We start from the raw sequence: 6,000 nt of genomic DNA on the forward strand, positions 1-6,000 counted from the left end.
GGAATGGGTGTTGTATTTTGTCAAAAGCTTTTTCTGCATCTATTGAGATAATGACTTCTGTTAGGTTTGTTGTTGATAATATTGAACTAGCCCTGCATTCCTGGTATAAATCCCACTTGATTAAAGTGTATTATTCTCATGACAAGTTGCTGTAACCTTTTTGCTAATATTTTATTTTAAAATTTTGCATCTATATTCATTTAGAAAATTGGTCTATAATTTTCTTTTTCTGTTTTGGCTCTTCCCTGTTTAGGTATCAGTACCATATTTGTATCATAAAAAGAATTAGATAGGAATTCTTCTTCACCAGTTTCCCCAAATAGTCTATATATTATTGGAATCAATTGTTCTTTAAATGTTTGATAGGATTCACTTGTAAATCCATCTGCCCCTGGAGATTTTTTTCATAGGGAGTTCATTGATGGCTTGTTTAGTTTCTTTTTCTGAGATGAGGTTGAGTATTTTACTTCCCCTTCTGTTAACCTGGGCAATTTACATTTTTGTAAATATTCACACTAAGATTGTCAAATTTATGGGCATATAATTGGATAAAATAATTCCTAATTATTGTTTAAATTTCCTCTTCATCAGTGGTGAATTCACCTTTTTCATTTTTGATACTGGTAATTTGGTTTTCTTCTTCCTTTTTTTTAATCAAATTAACCAAAGTTTTATCAATTTTATTGGTTTTTTCATAAAACCAGCTCTTAGTTTTATTTATTAGTTCAATAATGTTCTTAATTTCAGTTTTATTAATCTTTCCTTTGGTTTTCAGTATTTCTAATTTGTCATTTAATTGACAATTTTTAATTTGTTCATTTTCTAGCTTTTTCAGTTGCAAGCCCAATTTACTGATCTCCTCTTTCTCTATTTTATTCATGTAAGCATGCAGAGATATAAAACTTCCCCAAAGAACCACTTTTGCTGCATCCCATAAGTTTTTCTATGGTGTCTCGTTGTTGTCATTCTCTTGAATGAAGTTATTGATTGTTTCTATTATTTCTTGTTTGGCCCACCCATTCTTTAGGATTAGATTATTTAGTTTCCAGTTAATTTTTAGCCTGTCTTTCCATGGTCCTTTATTACATATAATTTTTATTGAATCATGACCTAAAAAGCATGCATTTAATGTTTCTGCCTTTCTGCACTGGATTGTGAGGTTTTTATGCCCTAGTACATGGTCAATTTTTGTGTATGTGCCATGTACTGCTGAGAAAAAGGTATATTCCTTTCTATCCCCATTCAATTTTCAAATCAACCTTTTTACAAACATTTTGTTTATTATAATTTTTACAAATGTATTACAATTTACATATCTAAAATTACATTTTAGGGGCAGATAGGTGGCACAATGAATAGAGCACTGGCCCTGGAGTCAGGAGGACCTGAGTTCAAAGCCGGCCTCAGACACTTAACACTTACTAGCCTTGTGACCCTGGGCAAGTCACTTAACCCCAATTGCCCTGCCTTCCCCCCTCCAAAAAGTAAAATTACATTTTACAAACATTTACAAAGTCATCAGTAAGCTGGGATAAACCTTATAATTATTCAACCAGTTTGCCCATTCAGAAGCATTCACAATTCTCTGTGACAATTTCTCTGGATATTTTGATAGCATTTTACTCTATTCCCTAATAATAACATAATGCAACATCCCTATTTAACAAAGTTTAGTTGTGTTCAATATAGTTTATGTATTCATGCCAGAAAAAGCTAGCATTTGGTTTGATTTTTAGAATTTGATTTAGAAGAATCTCTTCTTATAGAGCTTCTGCCTTACTGAAGTATAGAATCTTCTATGACTATGTTGATTTTAGTACACCCAAATAAAGTACATACCAGACATGAGCCAATCCATGGACTGCTCTTTCAAATCAAATTAATGCTATGGACTGACAATAAATCTAAAGACAATTCAGGTGATGTGCTAACATGTGCCAGGTCAACTCCACATACAGCATCAAATTTTCAACAATACAAGGTTAATAAGATTCATAAAATTCTGCAACCTAGTGGTAATAGCAACAGCAGCAGCAGCAACAGTAGTAATAATAGCAGATTGAGAAAGTACTGCTACTGCTACTGCTACTACTACTACTACTACTACTACTACTACATTGTCATTATTAACTCTTGTTAAGCCTTGCGTTTGAAAGTCCCTCCTAATACAAGGACCCAGGTTTAATCTGGTACATGCTTTTCATAAAATCTCTCAAGCTCATGATCCCACCCAGAGAAAGCCTGGGAATATAGTATCTTGCTCATTTTTTAAAATCTCAAAAGGAACCCTTTAAGCTCCTGAAGGCACTCAGCTTAACATCATTAAACATAGAAAAGATTTGGGGGCAGCTAGGTGGTGCAGTGAATAGAGCACCAGCCCTAGAGTCAGGAAGACCTGAATTCAAATCCGGCCTCAGACACTTAACAAACACACACACACACACACACACAAAACTAGCCATGTGACCTTGGGCAAGTCACTTAACCCCAATTGCCCTAGCTTCCCCTCCAAAAAGCAAAAACAACAACAACAAAAAAAAAAAAACATAGAGAAGATTTTATTTACAAGCCAAAGGATAGCATCATTCCTATCCAAGCCTATAGTCAAAAAGAAACAAATAGCCTTCTCTTCTCTTTCTTTCGGGAAGAAAACAGACTTTCTGTGTGGCTTATGGCCATTAGAGAGACAACCTGTCACCCACCCTATATAGTCCACATGACTCATAGTAATAATAAAGGAAAGGTCCAGATTTGATCCTCCACATCATGGCTCTGTGATTCATTCTTCTTTTGTGTCTGCCCCTCCTCTGGTCCTCAACAATATGGCTCCCTGACATGCTAATCATTCTTCCTCCTTTGGTGTTCCATTATTCCAGTGCTACTTCAGCATCCCCACCTGGCTCCCTTCCAGGGCTGTGTGGATACAGTGGCCTTTAGCTTAGTTAGGCCTCCCACCAGTTCCAGATATGCCTCAGCATCTCTGGCTTGTATCAAGTGCCACATAACCTACAATTGCTTTTAGGTCCATGTAGCATCACTCCCCATGGAGTCTTTGCTTCGTGGTTTGTATGGTCTGTCTTATATGTGTAACAATAACAACTGATTCTGGGCCCAGGATTCTTTCCTCTCTCCTTATCCACCAAGATATTTATCTCAGCTTTGGATCCATAGGTGCCTAGGCTATGTCTAGTTATAGGAGAGTCTGATCAGCTTTAAAAAGAAAAAAAGCAGGATCTTTTTCTTACCCACTTTTACACCTTCATTCATGTTGTTTTTTGTGCTTTCTTGAAGACCAATGATATTATCAGGGTGATGTCCAGGCTTTCTTGTGAATTGAATTTAAATGCAGCAGAGCCTCACTCCTCTAGAGTCATCAAAGTTCATGATCTGGATCTTTTGTCTCAATTTGTGAGATACTCATTTATAGCCCTACCCCAGAGTTCCAAGCAAAATTACTTAAAATTTATGTTTGGCTCATGTCTAGGGTCTCACCAAAAAGGTATTCAATATTCACTATAAATAACGTATGGGACAGCTATTTACTTTCAAACACACACACACACACACACACACACACACAAAATGCTAAATAGGTAAGACTCTCTTAAGCATGCATTTACAAGACTTAAGCAAAAGTAGCAATAAGATAGTTACTGTGATAGTCTCCTAAGAGGTTGAGAAATTTTGGGCACTGCTGAAGAGGCATTTTACAAAATCACAGAGTCAACAGCATTTGAAAGTTGACAGGATATCAATGGTCACCTCGTCCAACTCATGTACCAAAATAGTCCCCAGTATAATATAGATGACAAGTGGTTCTCAAGTCACTACTTAGACCTCCATGGAAGAAGAACTACCCCACATCCCATCTTTCCAAACAGTTCATTCTATTTCTGCACAGTTCTAATTGTGAGCAAGTTTTTCCTGATATCAGTCCTAAATTGATCTCTTTGTGACTTCTACCCACTTCTCCTGGTTCTTCCCTGTGGGGTCAAATAGAACAAACCTAATCCCTTCTTCACAAGATAGTCCTTCAAATACTTGAAAATGGCTGCCACACATCTAGTCTTCTCTTTTCCAGGGTAAACATGCCCAATTCCTTCAAAAAATACTAACATATTATGGACTCAAGTCTCTTCACTCTTCTGATTGCCCTCCTCTGACCACTCTCCAGCTTATCAGTGTCCTATTTAAACCATGGTGCTCAGAATTTTATCTGTGTGATGCAACACTTTTCCATTCTGCTTTACACAATCTAAACAATTCTTTCAAGCACCATATTTTCTGGCAAGTCAGATGGAGGGTTCCGTTCATCCTCTGGACAGCAATCATTTTCTCAAGCAGATATAATGAATGTAGATATGGTACTGCCCACACTGATAAAGGATCTAAGATCTCCTGACATCTTGACACCCAAGCTTAGATGTGTCCATCTTGGCATCTTTGTTCACCTTTCTTCTGGGAAGAAACATAAAACAGGGCTCAGGGATCTAGCCTCAGACTCACCTAGGTAGGACATGTGCTTTAGTTTCCTTGTATTCACAGTCAGCATGTAGTTGGAGTGGTGGAAGGGCACCTGCCCCCTGGCTCACCCCACCAGGGAAAAGCTTAAATAGTCTTCATATATCAGGAGATAGGAAGAGAAGAAATACAGGGCCCTTAAAGATCCACTGATTCAGTAGTAATTCCTGCTCAGTGGCCAATAAGGGAACTGCTTTGTCACCTTGAGGTTAAGACCCTTCAGTGTTGAGTCATACATGTCCCTACAGTCCCTGAAAGTTTCTAGGGAGCTGGCATACACTCCCTGGGATGGCTGATAAAGGCCCAGCTCCATACTTGTTCCATTGGATTTAGTATCCATTACATATAGAAATAGCTCCCCTCTCACTGTCTTCAGAGAATAAAGATGGGGGGGACTTATCTGATTTCTCTTGGTTCTTGGTATATGCCTGCTACATTTCACTGGTAAATACTTGTCCTTTTCTTGATCTGTGCGATCTCATTGATGTGGAAAACTTCCTCCACCAGACCAGTACAGATGGCAACTTAGCTATTCTCTCTGATCTTAGAACAATTCTTGTCCACTTCCATCCATATATCCTCTATAGAGGATATAACGAGTTTCCTGGAGGCCTTCCTTTGGGTCTTTATGTATTTTGTGGATACCAGAACAACACTCCAACTATTTATCTTTTATCCTTTACTCTTTCAACCTGACAGCCTTCCTCAGAGCTCCCTGAAAGCAGCCCTGCTTTTCTGTTTGCATACCTAGCACTTAGAACATAGTAAGTGCTTAATAAATGCTTATATTTTCATTTCACAAGGTCTTTTTTGCCATTCTTCACAAATAAGTCATTCATAATATTAGTCTACTGACACATACCATGTATTTTCTTTGCCCATAATTCTAATTCTTCTCATATTAAGATGCAGCATAGTTCAATGGAACAAGAACTGGATTTTGGCCTCACAAAACCTGGTTCAAATCCTAGCTCTTCAACTTACCACTTTGAATAAGTAATTAACCTCTCTGGGGCATCAGTTGCCTCATCTGTAAAATCAGGTGGTTGGACTAGATAACCTTTAAGGCCTTTTAAAACTCTACACATACAGTCCTGTGACCTTCTGTAGGTTTAATGGAATATAAGATCTTCCCCATCCATTAACATATCTATCTGACCACGTATTCCCTTTTTCCCTTGGAACAAGGGTTGTGTTTGCAGGTCTAAAGGTACACAGGTATTTCAATCATGGCTGTCTTGCTATTTTGAGATCTTGGCCAGTTTACAGCCGTGACACATCTTGAGTCACATAGAACCTATCCTTGGGGGTAGAACTTGCCTTGGGGTTTACTTGCAGGAAGGTTTTCACACCTTTTGGTACTGAGCCAATTAGGCACTGAGTCTCACAATGTCTTCTGGCTCTCTGAGCCTTAGTCAAAACCGTGTGTGTGTGTGTGTGTGTGTGTGTGTGTGTGTGTGTGTGTGTGTGTGTGTGTGT

The sequence above is a fragment of the Petaurus breviceps genome, unplaced genomic scaffold (assembly GCF_028583685.1).
Source record: "Petaurus breviceps papuanus isolate PSGF00001 unplaced genomic scaffold, PetGlider_PUasm1.0 189, whole genome shotgun sequence".
NCBI lineage: Eukaryota > Metazoa > Chordata > Mammalia > Diprotodontia > Petauridae > Petaurus > Petaurus breviceps.